The following is a 15,209-nucleotide window of genomic DNA, read 5'->3' as shown; positions in this document are numbered from 1 at the left end:
GTAACAATAACTATTTACAAGTATTGCAGACAATCCGCACTTGGGATGGGCGCCCAGCATCCACTACGGACTACGAGAAATAGAATTACCGGTGAGTAAATTCTTATTTTCTCTGACGTCCTAGTGGATGCTGGGGACTCCGTAAGGACCATGGGGATTATACCAAAGCTCCCAAACGGGCGGGAGAGTGCGGATGACTCTGCAGCACCGAATGAGAGAACTCCAGGTCCTCCTCAGCCAGGGTATCAAATTTATAGAATTTTGCAAACGTGTTTGCCCCTGACCAAGTAGCAGCTCGGCAAAGTTGTAAAGCCGAGACCCCTCGGGCAGCCGCCCAAGATGAGCCCACCTTCCTTGTGGAATGGGCTTTTACAGATTTAGGCTGCGGTAATCCCACCGCAAAATGCGCCAGCTGAATAGTGCTACAAATCCAGCGCGCGATAGTCTGCTTAGAAGCAGGTGCACCTAGCTTGTTGGGTGCATATAGAATAAACAGCGAGTCAGTTTTTCTGACTCCAGCCGTCCTGGAAACATACATTTTCAGGGCCCTGACTACGTCCAGAAACTTGGAATCCTCCAAGTCCCTAGTAGCCGCAGGCACCACAATAGGTTGGTTCAAGTGAAAAGCTGAGACCACCTTCGGGAGAAACTGAGGACGAGTCCTCAACTCTGCCCTATCCATATGGAAAATCAGATAGGGGCTTTTACAGGACAAAGCCGCCAATTCTGACACCCGTCTGGCCGAAGCCAGAGCCAACAACATAACCACTTTCCACGTGAGATATTTTAAATCCACAGTCTTAAGTGGCTCAAACCAATGTGATTTTAGAAACTCCAATACCACATTGAGATCCCAAGGTGCCACTGGAGGCACAAAAGGAGGCTGAATATGCAGAACTCCCTTGACAAAAGTCTGAACTTCAGGCAGTGAAGCCAGTTCTTTCTGGAAGAAAATCGACAGAGCCGAGATCTGGACTTTAATGGACCCCAATTTGAGGCCCAAAGTCACACCTGCTTGCAGGAAATGTAGGAATCGACCCAGTTGAAATTCCTACGTTGGGGCCTTCTTGGCCTCACACCAAGCAACATATTTTCGCCAAATGCGGTGATAATGTTTTGTGTGACATCCTTCCTGGCTTTGATCAGGGTAGGGATGACTTCCTCCGGAATACCTTTCTCCTTTAGGATCCGGCGTTCAACCGCCATGCCGTCAAACACAGCCGCGGTAAGTCTTGGAACAGACAGGGTCCCTGCTGCAGCAGGTCTTGTCTGAGCGGCAGAGGCCAAGGGTCCTCTGTAAGCATCTCTTGAAGTTCCGGGTACCAAGCTCTTCTTGGCCAATCCGGAGCCACGAGAATAGTTCTTACTCCTCGCCTTCTTATTATTCTCAGTACCTTGGGAATGAGAGGCAGAGGAGGAAACACATAAACCGACTGGTACACCCACGGTGTCACTAAAGCGTCCACAGCGATCGCCTGAGGGTCCCTTGACCTGGCGCAATACCTTTTTAGCTTTTTGTTGAGGCGGGACGCCATCATGTCCACCTGTGATTTTTCCCAGCGGTTGACCAGCATTCGGAATACTTCTGGATGAAGTCCCCATTCTCCCGGGTGGAGGTCGTGCCTGCTGAGGAAGTCTGCTTCCCAGTTGTCCCACTCCCGGAATGAATACTGTTGTCAGTGCTAACACATGATTCTCTGCCCATCGGAGAATCCTTGTGGCTTCTGCCATTGCCCTCCTGCTTCTTGTGCCGCCCTGTCTGTTTACATGGGCGACCGCCGTGATGTTGTCTGACTGGATCAGCACCGGCCGGTTCTGAAGCAGGGGTCTTGCTTGATTTAGGGCATTGTAAATGGCCCTTAGCTCCAGAATATTTATGTGAAGCGAAATCTCCTGATTTGACCACAGTCCTTGGAAATTTCTTCCCTGTGTGACTGCCCCCCAGCCCCGAAGGCTGGCATCCGTGGTCACCAGGACCCAGTCCTGTATTCCGAATATGCGGCCCTCTAGTAGATGAGCCCTCTGCAGCCACCACAGCAGCGACACCCTGGTTCTTGCCGACAGGGTTATCCGCTGTTGCATCTGGAGATGGGACCCGGACCATTTGTCCAACAGGTCCCACTGGAAAGTCCTTGTGTGGAACCTTCCGAATGGAATTGCCTCGTACGAAGCTACCATTTTTCCCAGGACTCGTGTGCATTGATGTACCGACACCTGTCCCGGTTTTAGGATGTCTCTGACTAGAGATGACAACTCCTCTGCTTTTTCCACTGGAAGAAACACTCTTTTCTGGTCTGTGTCCAGAATCATTCCCAGGAACAGAAGACGTGTCGTCGGGACCAGCTGTGACTTTGGAATATTGAGAATCCAGCCGTGCTGTTGTAGCACTTCCCGAGAAAGTGCTACCCCCACTACCAACTGTTCCTTGGACCTCGCCTTTATCAGGAGATTGTCCAAGTACGGGATAATTGAAACTCCTTTCTTGCGAAGGAGTATCATCATTTCGGCCATTACCTTGGTAAAGACCCTCGGTGCCGTGGACAACTCAAACGGCAGCGTCTGGAACTGATAGTGACAGTCCTGTACCACAAATCTGAGGTACTCCTGGTGAGGAGGGTAAATGGGGACATGCAGGTACGCATCCTTGATGTCCAGGGAGACCATGTAATCCCCTTCGTCCAGGCTCGCAATAACCGCCCCGAGCGATTCCATCTTGAACTTGAACCTTTTGATATAAATGTTCAAGGATTTTAAATTTAAGGTGGGTCTCACCGAACCATCCGGTTTCGGTACCACAAACATTGTGGAGTAGTAACCCTTTCCTTGCTGAAGGAGGGGTACCTTGACAATCACTTGCTGTGAATACAGTTTTTGAATAGCCACCAACACTGCCTCCCTGGCAGAGGGAGTTGCCGGTAAGGCAGATTTTAGGAAACGGCGAGGGGGAGACGTCTCGAATTCCAGCCTGTAGCCCTGAAGTACTACTTGAAGGACCTAGGGATCCACCTGTGAGAGAGCCCACTGTGCGCTGAAATTTCTGAGACATGCCCCCACCGTACCCGGGTCCGCCTGAGCAGCCCCAGCGTCATGCTGTGGACTTACCGGACGCAGGGGAGGACTTCTGCTCTTGGAAACTAGCTGTGCTTTGCAGCTTTTTTCCTCTACCTTTGCCTCTCGGCAGAAAGGATGAGCCTCTAGCCCTCTTGCTTTTCTGGGGCCGAAAGGACTGTACCTGATAATACGGTGCTTTCTTTTGCTGTGGGGCAGCCTGTGGCAAAAAGGTCGATTTCCCAGCAGTAGCTGTGGACACGAGGTCCGAAAGACCGTCCCCAAACAGTTCCACCCCCTTATAGGGCAAAACCTCCATGTGCCGCTTTGAGTCGGCATCGCCAGACCATTGCCGAGTCCATAACCCCCTTCTGGCAGCAATGGACATAGCGCTTATTCTTGATGCCAGCCGGCAAATATCCCTCTGTGCATCACGCATGTATAAGACTGCATCTTTTATATGCTCAATCGTCAGCAAAATATTGTCCCTATCCATGGTATCAATATTATCCGACAGGGAATCTGACCACGCTATATATAATGCCCGTGTGTGTGTAAATAGCTTTTAGGGTAGCTTCCTGCTTTCTATCAGCAGGTTCCTTAAGGGTGGCCGTATCCGGAGACGGTAGTGCCACCTTCTTTGATAAGCGTGTCAGCGCCTTATCTACCCTAGGGGGTGTTTCCCAACGTGACCTATCCTCTAGCGGGAAAGGGTACGCTGCCAATAACCGTTTTGAAATTATCAATTTCTTATCGGGGGAAGTCCACGCTTCCTCACACACCTCATTTAATTCCTCAGATGCAGGAAAAACTAAAGGTAGTTTTTTCTCACCAAACATAATACCCTTTTTTGTGGTACCTCGGGTATTATCAGAAATGTGTAAAACATTTTTCATTGCCTCAATCATGTAACGGGTGGACCTATTGGAGGGTACACTAGTCTAATCATCGTCGACACTGGAGTCGGTATCCGTGTCGACATCCCTGATGACATTTGAGACGCTGGAACAGGCACAAGCTGTGTAGCCGGCTGTCCTATGTCGTCAAACCTTTTGTGCAAGGAGTTGACACTTTCACGCAATTCCTTCCATAAGTCCATCCACACAGGTGTCGACCCCGCAGGGGGTGACATCACATTCACAGGCATTTGCTCCGCCTCCACATCATTTTCCTCCTCATACAAGTCGACACAGCAGTACCGACACCCAGCAGACACACAGGGAATGCTCTTACAGAGGACAGCACCCCACAAAGCCCTTTGGGGAGACAGAGGGAGAGTATGCCAGCACACACCAGAGCGCTATATATCACAGGGATATCACCTATAGAAACGTGTTTTCCCCTTATAGCTGCATAAAACAGTTATAATGCGCCTAATTTGTGCCCCCCCTCTCTTTTTTACCCTTTTCTGTAGTGCAGGACTGCAGGGGAGAGCCAGGGAGCTTCCTACCAGCGGAGCTGTGAGGGAAAAATGGCGCCAGTGTGCTGAGGGAGAAGGCCCCGCCCCTTTTTCGGCGGGCTTTCTTCCGCTATTGTAAAAGTTCTGGCAGGGGTTAATAAGCACCTATATAGCCCCTGGGGCTATATATGGTGCCAGTTTGCCAGCCATGGTGTTAGTATTGCTGCTCAGGGCGCCCCCCCCCCAGCGCCCTGCACCCATCAGTGACCGCAGTGTGTGGTGTGCATGAGGAGCAATGGCGCACAGCTGCAGTGCTGTGCGCTACCTTGGAGAAGACAGAAGTCTTCAGCCGCCGATTTTCCGGACCACCTTCTTGCTTCTGGCTCTGTAAGGGGGACGGCGGCGCGGCTCCGGGAACGGACGACGAGGTCGGGTCCTGTGTTCGATCCCTCTGGAGCTAATGGTGTCCAGTAGCCTAAGAAGCCCAAGCTACCACCAGTTAGGTAGGTTCGCTTCTTCTCCCCTTAGTCCCTCGTTGCAGTGAGCCTGTTGCCAGCAGGTCTCACTGAAAATAAAAAACCTAACAAACACTTTCTTCCTAGGAGCTCAGGAGAGCCCCTAGTGTGCATCCAGCTCGGCCGGGCACAGAAATCTAACTGAGGCTTGGAGGAGGGTCATAGGGGGAGGAGCCAGTGCACACCAGGTAGTCCTAAATCTTTCTTAGAGTGCCCAGTCTCCTGCGGAGCCCGTCTATTCCCCATGGTCCTTACGGAGTCCCCAGCATCCACTAGGACGTCAGAGAAATTTTCTTCCCAGCTGTTGCTGTTGATACGAGGTCCCAGAGACCATCCCCAAACAATTCCTCACCCTTATAAGGCAGAATCTCTATGTGCCTTTTAAAGTCAGCATCACCTGTCCACTGCCGGGTCTCTAATACCCTCCTGGCAGAATGGACATTGCATTAATTCTGGATGCCAGCAGGCAAAATATCCCTCTGTGCATCCCTCATCCCTTATGTTAGCAAAATAGTATCCGTTTGACAGGGTCACAGACCACGCTGCAGCAGCACTATCTGCAGGTCTCAGTCTAGTACCTGAGTGTGTAAATACAGGCTTCAGGATAGCCTCCTGCTTTTTATCCACAGGTACCTTCAAAGTGGCCGTATCCTAAGACGGCAGTGCCACCTTTTTTGACAAACGTGTGAGCGCCTTATCCACCCTACGGGATATCTCCCAGCGTAACTTATCCTCTGGCAGGAAAGGGTACGCCATCAATAACTTTTTAGAAATTACCAGTTTCTTATCGGGGGATCATTCACTCATCTGATGGGGGAACACAACACTGCCTGCTTTTTCTCCCCAAACATAAAACCCTTTTTTAGTGGTACTTGGGTTAATGTCAGAAATGTGTAACACATGTTTTATTGCCGGGATCATGTAATGGATGTTCCTAGTGGATTGTGCATATGTCTCAACCTCGTCGACACTGGAGTCAGACTCCGTGTCGACATCTGTGTCTGCCATCTGAGGGAGCGGGCGTTTTTGAGCCGCTGATGGCCTTTGAGACGCCTGGGCAGGCGCGGGCTGAGAAGCCGGCTGTCCCACAGCTGTTACATCATCCAGCCTTTTATGTAAGGAGTTGACACTGTCGGTTAATACCTTCCACCTATCCATCCACTCTGGTGTCGGCCCCACAGGGGGCGACATCACATTTATCGGCATCTGCTCCGCCACCACATAAGCCTCCTCATCAAACATGTCGACACAGCCGTACCGACACTCCCCAATAGCTGCTTGTATATACAATATTGTGCCTAAATTTAGTGCCCCTCCTCTCTTTTTAACCCTTTGAGCCTGAAAACTACAAGGGAGAGCCTGGGGAGCTGTCTTCCAGCTGCACTGTGAAGAGAAAATGGCGCCAGTGTGCTGAGGGAGCTATCCCCGCCCCTTTTTCGGCTGACTTTTCTCCCGCTTTTTTATGGATTCTGGCAGGGGTATTTATCACATATATAGCCTCTGGGACTATATATTGTGATTATTTTGCCAGCCAAGGTGTGTAATATTTCCCTCAGGGCGCCCGGCGCCCCCCCCCCCATCCCCAGAGCGCCCTGCACCCATCAGTGACCGGAGTGTGAGGTGTACATGAGGAGCAATGGCGCACAGCTGCAGTGCTGTGTGCTACCTTGGTGAAGACTGAAGTCTTCTGCCGCCGATTTTCCAGACCATCTTCTTGCTTCTGACTCTGTAATGGGGACGGCGGCGCGGCTCCGGGAACGAACACCAAGGACGGGTCCTGCGGTCGATCCCTCTGGAGCTAATGGTGTCCAGTAGCCTAAGAAGCCCAAGCTAGCTGCAAGCAGGTAGGTTCGCTTCTTCTCCCCTTAGTCCCTCGTTGCAGTGAGCCTGTTGCCAGCAGGTCTCACTGTAAAATAAAAAAACTAAAATATACTTTCTTTCTAGGAGCTCAGGAGAGCCCCTAGTGTGCATCCAGCTCGGCCGGGCACAAAAATCTAACTGAGGTCTCGAGGAGGGTCATAGGGGGAGGAGCCAGTGCACACCAGGTAGTCCTAAAGCTTTCTTTAGTTGTGCCCAGTCTTCTGCGGAGCCGCTATTCCCCATGGTCCTTACGGAGTTCCCAGCATCCACTAGGACGTCAGAGAAATAATAATACCACATATCAGTGTGTGTCGGGAGCTGTGTTATTCCCCCTCATATATCACTGTACGGTCCCCTCTCCCCTATATAATAATAACACCACATATCAGCGTGTGCCGGGAGCTGTGTTATTCCCCCTCATATATCACTGTACGGTTCCCTCTCCCCTATATAATAATAATACCACATATCGTGTGCAGGGAGCTGTGTTAATCCCCCTCATATCACTGTACGGTCCCCTCTCCCCTATATAATAATAATACCACATATCAGTGTGTGCAGGGAGCTGTGTTATTCCCCCTCATATATCACTGTACGGTCCCCTCTCCCCTATATAATAATAATACCACATATCAGTGTGTGCCGGGAGCTGTGTTATTCCTCTCATATATCACTGTACGGTCCCCTCTCCCCTATATAATAATAATACCACATATCAGCGTGTGCAGGGAGCTGTGTTATTCCCTCTCATATATCACTGTACGGTCCCCTCTCCCCTATATAATAATAATACCACATATCAGCGTGTGCCGGGAGCTGTGTTATTCCCCCTCATATATCACTGTACGGTCCCCTCTCCCCTATATAATAATAATAATACCACATATCAGTGTGTGCCGGGAGCTGTGTTATTCCCCCTCATATCACTGTATGGGGGGGCAGGTGACAGTTAGGAAACAAGCAGGTGCAGCAGTTGATGGGGGCAGGAGACAGGCAGGGGCAGCAGGTGAGGGGGCAGGAAACTTGCAGGGGCCGCAGGTGAGGGGTGTAGGAGACAGGCAGGGGTAGTAGGTGAGGGGGCTGGGGACAGGCAGGGGCAGCAGGTGAGGAGGTCAGGAGACAGGCAGGGGTAGTTGGTGAGGGGGCAGGAGACAGGTGAGGGGCAGCAGGTGAGGGGGTAGGAGACAGGTGAAGGGCAGCAGGTGAGGGGGACAGGCAGGGGCAGCAGGTGATGTGATGGGGGCAGGAGACAAGCAGGGGCAGCAGTTGATGGGGACAGGAGACAGGCAGGGGGCAGCAGGTGAGGGGGCAGGTGACAGGCAGGGGGCAGCAGGTGACAGGCCGGAGGCAGCAGGTGAGGGGGCAGGAGGCTGGCAGGGGCAGCAGGTGAGGTGGGCAGGAGGCTGGCAGGGGCAACAGGTCAGGGGGTAGGAGACTGGCAGGGATAGCAGGCGAGGGGTGTAGGAGACAGGCAGGGGCAGCAGGTGAGGGGGGCAGGAAACAAGCAGGAGCGGCAGGTGAGGGGGGCAGGAGACAGGCAGGGGCGGCAGGTGAGGGGGGCAGGAGACAGGCAGGGGCAGCAGGTGAGTGGGGCAGGAGACAGGCAGGGGTAGTAGGTGAGGGGGGCAGGAGAGAGGTAGGGGTAGTAGGTGTGGGGGGCAGGACACAGACAGGGATAGCAGGTGAGGGGCAGCAGGTAAGGGGGACAGGAGACAGGCAGCAGGTGATGGGGGCAGGAGACAAGAAGGGGCAGCAGGTAAGGGGGCAGGTGACCGGCAGGGGCAGCATGTGAGGTGACAGGAGAAAGGCAGGGGCAGCAGGTGAGGGGGACAGGAGACAGGCAGGGGGCAGCAGGTGAGGTGGCAGGAGACAGGCAGGGGTAGGAGATTAGGGGGGCAGGAGACAGGCAGGGGTAGGAGATTAGGGGGGCAGGATACAGGCAGGGGTAGAAGGTGAGAACAGGAGACAGAAAGGGGTAGTAGGTGAGGGAGCAGGAGAATGGCAGGGGTAGTATGTGATGGGGCAGGAGACAGGCAGGCTGTAGCAGGTGAGGGGACAGGAGACAGGTGAGGGGTAGCAGGTAAGTGGGACAGGAGACAGGCAGCACGTGATGGGGGCAAGAGACAAGAAGGGGCAGCAGATGAGGGGGCAGGTGACCGGCAGGGGGCAGCAGGTGAGGTGGGTAGGAGACCGGCAGGAGCAGCAGGTGAGGTGGGCAGGAGACCGGCAGGAGCAGCAGGTGAGGTGGGCAGGAGACCGGCAGGAGCAGCAGGTGAGGTGGGCAGGAGACCGGCAGGAGCAGCAGGTGAGGGGGCAGGAGACAGGCAGGGGTAGTAGGTGAGGGGGGCAGGAGACAGGCAGGGGTAGTAGGTGAGGGGGGCAGGAGACAGGCAGGGGTAGTAGGTGAGGGGGGCAGGAGACAGGCAGGGATAGTAGGTGAGGGGGAAGGAGACAAGCAGGAATAGTTGATGAGGGGGTGAGGGGGGCAGGAGACAGGCAGGGGTAGTAGGTGAGGGGGGCAGGAGACAGGCAGGGATAGTAGGTGAGGGGGCAGGAGACAAGCAGGAATAGTTGATGAGGGGGGCAGGAGACAGGCAGGGGTGGTAGGTGAGGGGGGCAGGAGACAGGCAGGGGTGAGGGGTTCAGGAGACAGGCAGGGGTAGTAGGTGAGGGGGGCAGCAGACAGGATGGGTAGTAGGTGAGGGGGACAGGAGACAGGCAGGGGTAGTAGGTGAGGGGGGCAGGAGACAGGCAGGAATAGTTGATGAGGGGGGCAGGAGACAGGCATGGGTACTAGATGAGGGGGACAGAAAACAGGCAGGGGTAGTAGGTGAGGGGGGCAGGAGACCAGCAGGGGCAGCAGTTGAGGGGGGCAGGAGACAGGCAGGGTACAGCAGGTGAGGGGGCAGGGGACAGCAGGTGAGGGGGCAGGAGACAGGCAGGGGTGGCAGGTGAGGGGGGCAGGAGACAGGCAGGGGTGGCAGGTGAGGGGGGCAGGAGACAGGCAGGAATAGTTGATGAGGGGAGCAGGAGACAGGCAGGGGCGGCAGGAGTCCGTCAGGGGTGGTAGGTGAGGGGAGCAGGAGACGGACAGGGGTAGTTGGTGAGGGGGGGGCAGGAGACAGGCAGGGGTAGTTGGTGAGGGGGGGCAGGAGACAGGCAGGGGTAGTTGGTGAGGGGGGGGGCAGGAGACAGGCAGGGGTACTAGATTAGGGGGACAGAAGACAGGCAGGGGTAGTAGGTGAGGGGGGCAGGAGACCAGCAGGGGCAGCAGTTGAGGGGGGCAGGAGGCAGGCAGGGTACAGCAGGTGAGGGGGCAGGGGACAGCAGGAGAAAGGCAGGGGCGGCAGGTGAGGGGGGCAGGAGACAGGCAGGAATAGTTGATGAGGGGGGCAGGAGACAGGCAGGGGCGGCAGGAGTCCGTCAGGGGTGGTAGGTGAGAGGAGCAGGAGACGGGCAGGGGTAGTTGGTGAGGGGGGGAGGAGACAGGCAGGGGTAGTAGGTGAGGGGGGCCGGAGACAGGCATGGGTAGGAGATGAGGGAGGCAGGAGACAGGCAGGGGCAGATGGTGGGGGGGGGGCAGAGACAGGCAGGGGGCAGCAGGTGAGGGGGCAAGAGACAGGTAGGGGGCAGGAGTAGTAGGTGGGGGGTCAGGAGACAGGAAGGGGGCAGCAGGTGAGGGGGGGCAGGAGACAGGCATGGGTAGTAGGTGATGGGGGCAGGAGACAGGCAGCAGGTGATGGGGGCAGGAGACAAGCAGGGGCAGCAGGTGAGGGGGCAGGTGACCGGCAAGGTGCAGCAGGTGAGGTGGGCAGGAAACCGGCAGGGGCAGCATGTGAGGGGGCAGGAGCAGGAGGTGAGGGGGCAGGAGACAGGTAGGGGTAGGAGATGAGGGGGGCAGGAGACAGGCAGGGGCAGAAGGTGAGGGGGGGGCAGGAGACAGACAGGCGGCAGCAGGTGAGGGGGCAAGAGACAGGTAGGGGGCAGGGGTAGTAGGTGGGGGGTAGTAGGTGAGGAGGGCAGGAGACAGGCAGGTGGTAGTAGGTGAGGGGGCAGGAGACAGGCAGGGGTAGTAGGTGAGGGGGGCAGGAGACAGGCAGGTGGTAGTAGGTGAGGGGGCAGGAGACAGGCAGGGGTAGTAGGTGAGGGGGGCAGGAGACAGGCAGGGGTAGTAGGTGAGGGGGGCAGGAGACAGGCAGGGGTAGTAGGTGAGGGGGGCAGGAGACAGGCAGGGGTAGTAGGTGAGGGGGGGGCAGAAGACAGGCAGGGGTAGTAGGTGAGGGGGGCAGGAGACAGGCAGGGGTAGTAGGTGAGGGGGGGGCAGGAGACAGGCAGGGGTAGTAGGTGAGGGGGGGGGCAGGAGACAGGCAGGGGTAGTAGGTGAGGGGGCAGGAGACAAGCAGGAATAGTTGATGAGGGGGCAGGAGACAGGCAGGGGTAGTAGATGAGGGGGGCAGGAGACAGGCAGCAGGTGATGGGGGCAGGAGACAAGCAGGGGCAGCAGGTGAGGGGGCATGTGACTGGCAGGGGGCAGCAGGTGAGGTGGGCAGGAGACTGGCAGGGGCAGCATGTGAGGGGAGCAGGAGACGGGCAGGGGTAGTTGGTGAGGGAGGCAGGAGACAGGCAGGGGTAGTAGGTGAGGGGGGCAGGAGACAGGCAGGGGTAGTAGGTGAGGGGGGCCGGAGACAGGCAGGGGTAGGAGATGAGGGAGGCAGGAGACAGGCAGGGGCAGATGGTGGGGGGGGGCAGAGACAGGCAGGGGGCAGCAGGTGAGGGGGCAAGAGACAGGTAGGGGGCAGGAGTAGTAGGTGGGGGGTCAGGAGACAGGAAGGGGGCAGCAGGTGAGGGGGGCAGGAGACAGGCAGGGGTAGTAGGTGATGGGGGCAGGAGACAGGCAGCAGGTGATGGGGGCAGGAGACAAGCAGGGGCAGCAGGTGAGGGGGCAGGTGACCGGCAAGGGGCAGCAGGTGAGGTGGGCAGGAGACCGGCAGGGGCAGCATGTGAGGGGGCAGGAGCAGGAGGTGAGGGGGCAGGAGACAGGCAGGGGCAGAAGGTGAGGGGGGGCAAGAGACAGGTAGGGGGCAGGGGTAGTAGGTGAGGAGGGCAGGAGACAGGCAGGTGGTAGTAGGTGAGGGGGCAGGAGACAGGCAGGGGTAGTAGGTGAGGGGGGCAGGAGACAGGCAGGTGGTAGTAGGTGAGGGGGCAGGAGACAGGCAGGGGTGGTAGGTGAGGGGAGCAGGACAGGCAGGGGTAGTAGGAGAGGGGGCAGGAGACAGGCAGGGGTAGTAGGTGAGGGGGGCAGGAGACAGGCAGGGGTAGTAGGTGAGGGGGGCAGGAGACAGGCAGGGGTAGTAGGTGAGGGGGGGGCAGGAGACAGGCAGGGGTAGTAGGTGAGGGGAGCAGGACAGGCAGGGGTAGTAGGTGAGGGGGCAGGAGACAGGCAGGGGTAGTAGGTGAGGGGGGCAGGAGACAGGCAGGGGTAGTAGGTGAGGGGGGCAGGAGACAGGCAGGGGTAGTAGGTGAGGGGGGCAGGAGACAGGCAGGGGTAGTAGGTGAGGGGGGGAGCAGGAGACAGGCAGGGGTAGTAGGTGAGGGGGGCAGGAGACAGGCAGCAGGTGATGGGGGCAGGAGACAAGCAGAGGCAGCAGGTGAAAGGGCATGTGACTGGCAGGGGGCAGCAGGTGAGGTGGGCAGGAGACTGGCAGGGGCAGCATGTGAGGGGGGGCAGGAGATCGGCAGGGGCAGGAGGTGAGGAGCAGGAGACAGGCAGGGGTAGGAGATGAGGGAGGCAGGAGACAGGCAGGGGCAGATGGGGGGGGGGGGCGGAGACAGGCAGGGGGCAGCAGGTGAGGGGGGGCAGGAGACAGGAAAGGGGCAGCAGGTGAGGGGGGCAGGAGACAGGCAGGGATAGTAGGTGAGGGGTGCAGGAGACAGGCAGGGATAGTAGGTGATGGGGCAGGAGACAGGCAGGGGTAGTAGGTGAGGGGTGCAGGAGACAGGCAGGTGGTAGTAGGTGAGGGGGCAGGAGACAGGCAGGGGTAGTAGGTGATGGGCGCAGGAGACAGGCAGCAGGTGATGGGGGCAGGAGACAAGCAGGGGCAGCAGGTGAGGGTGCAGGTGACCGGCAAGGGGCAGCAGGTGAGGTGGGCAGGAGACCGGCAGGAGCAGCATGTGAGGGGGCAGGAGCAGGAGGTGAGGGAGCAGGAGACAGGTAGGGGTAGGATATGAGGGGGGCAGGAGACAGGCAGGGGCAGAAGGTGAGGGGGGGGGGGGCAGGGGGCAGCAGGTGAGGGGGCAAGAGACAGGTAGGGGGCAGAGGTAGTAGGTGGGGGGTAGTAGGTGAGGAGGGCAGGAGACCGGCAGGTGGTAGTAGGTGAGGGGGCAGGAGACAGGCAGGTGGTAGTAGGTGAGGGGGCAGGAGACAGGCAGGGGTGGTAGGTGAGGGGGCAGGAGACAGGCAGGGGTGGTAGGTGAGGGGTGCAGGAGACAGGCAGGGGTAGTAGGTGAGGGGTGCAGGAGACAGGCAGGGGTAGTAGGTGAGGGGTGCAGGAGACAGGCAGGGGTAGTAGGTGAGGGGTGCAGGAGACAGGCAGGTGGTAGTAGGTGAGGGGGCAGGAGACAGGCAGCAGGTGATGGGGGCAGGAGACAAGCAGGGGCAGCAGGTGAGGGGGCAGGTGACCGGCAACGGGCAGCAGGTGAGGTGGGCAGGAGACCGGCATGAGCAGCATGTGAGGGGGCAGGAGCAGGAGGTGAGGGGGCAGGAGACAGGTAGGGGTAGGAGATGAGGGGGGCAGGAGACAGGCAGGGGCAGAAGGTGAGGGGGCAGGGGGCAGCAGGTGAGGGGGCAAGAGACAGGTAGGGGGCAGGGGTAGTAGGTGGGGGGTAGTAGGTGAGGAGGGCAGGAGACAGGCAGGGGTAGTAGGTGGGGGGTAGTAGGTGAGGAGGACAGGAGACAGGCAGGGGTAGTAGGTGAGGGGGCAGGAGACAGGCAGGGGTAGTAGGTGAGGGGTGCAGGAGACAGGCAGGGGTAGTAGGTGAGGGGTGCAGGAGACAGACAGGGGTGGTAGGTGAGGGGTGCAGGAGACAGTCAGGGGTGGTAGGTGAGGGGTGCAGGAGACAGGCAGGGGTAGTAGGTGAGGGGGCAGGAGACAGGCAGGGGTAGTAGGTGAGGGGTGCAGGAGACAGGCAGGGGTGGTAGGTGAGGAGGACAGGAGACAGGCAGGGGTAGTAGGTGAGGGGGCAGGAGACAGGCAGGGGTAGTAGGTGAGGGGTGCAGGAGACAGGCAGGGGTGGTAGGTGAGGAGGACAGGAGACAGGCAGGGGTAGTAGGTGAGGGGGCAGGAGACAGTCAGGGGTAGTAGGTGAGAGGAGCAGGAGACAGGCAGGGGTAGTAGGTGAGGGGTGCAGGAGACAGGCAGGGGTAGTAGGTGAGGGGGTAGTTTTACCTGGAGGATGAGATACTAGAGGCCACTCACATGAGAAGAGCGTGTGTCAGGCGATGGGTGATGACGTCATATATGCGGCGTCTTTTCTTCCTGAGGTCACTATTCGGACTAAAAGAAAATGGCGCCTTGTGTGTGAGTTTACTTCTCTATTAACATTTGAACCACAGGAAAATGGCCGCCGGGATATTTGTCGTGTTTATATTGTTACAATTATTATGGTAAAAATCGACCTCTAGTCTGTGTTCTCCATTAACATAAGCTGTCTTCGCCCCCCCCCCCCCCCCCCGTTACTATAGTAACTATGATGATGCCCCAGCGGCCATGTTGGATTTTGGCAACGGTTAATAACACTGTAGGCTTGCCCTCACACAGCAGCACAGAGGGGAGATCACACAGCAGCACAGAGGAGCTTCACACAGCAGCACAGAGGGGCCCTCACACAGCAGCACAGAGGAGCCTCACACAGCAGCACAGAGGAGCTTTACACAGCAGCACAGAGGGGCCCTCACACAGCAGCACAGAGGAGCCTCACACAGCAGCACAGAGGAGCCTCACACAGCAGCACAGAGGAGCCTCACACAGCAGCACAGAGGGGAGATCACACAGCAGCACATAGGGGAGATCACACAGCAGCACAGAGGGGCCCTCAAACAGCAGCATAGAGGGCCCTCACACAGCAGGACAGAGGGGCCTCACACAGCAGCACAGAGGGGCCCTAACACAGCAGCACAGAGGAGCCTCACACAGCAGCACAGAGTGGAGATCACACAGCAGCACAGAGTAGCCTCACACAGCAACACAGAGGGGAGATCACACAGCAGCACATAAGGGAGATCACACAGCAGCACAAAGAGGCCCTCACACAGCAGCACATAGGGTCCTCACACAGCAGCACAGAGAGGCCCTAACACAGCAGCACAGAGGAGCCCTCACACAGCAGCA

General features: G+C 57.4%; 1 protein-coding gene across 2 annotated transcripts in view; it reads right to left on the bottom strand.

Annotated features, from left to right (window-relative positions):
* Nucleotides 1-14,345, bottom strand: part of LOC135054528 (oocyte zinc finger protein XlCOF6-like) — a 35,639-nt gene extending 21,294 nt beyond the window's left edge. For both annotated transcript variants that reach the window (XM_063957665.1, XM_063957666.1), the window contains exon 1: nt 14,268-14,345. The gene's annotated coding sequence lies outside the window, so the exon portion shown is untranslated. The remainder of the gene's footprint in view (nt 1-14,267) is intronic.
* Nucleotides 14,346-15,209: the final 864 nt, after the last annotated feature.

This window comes from Pseudophryne corroboree, chromosome 3 (assembly GCF_028390025.1).
Source record: "Pseudophryne corroboree isolate aPseCor3 chromosome 3, aPseCor3.hap2, whole genome shotgun sequence".
NCBI classification, from domain to species: Eukaryota; Metazoa; Chordata; class Amphibia; order Anura; family Myobatrachidae; genus Pseudophryne; species Pseudophryne corroboree.
Note: the sequence above shows the minus strand (reverse complement) of the source record. Positions and strands in the feature narration are given on the sequence as shown.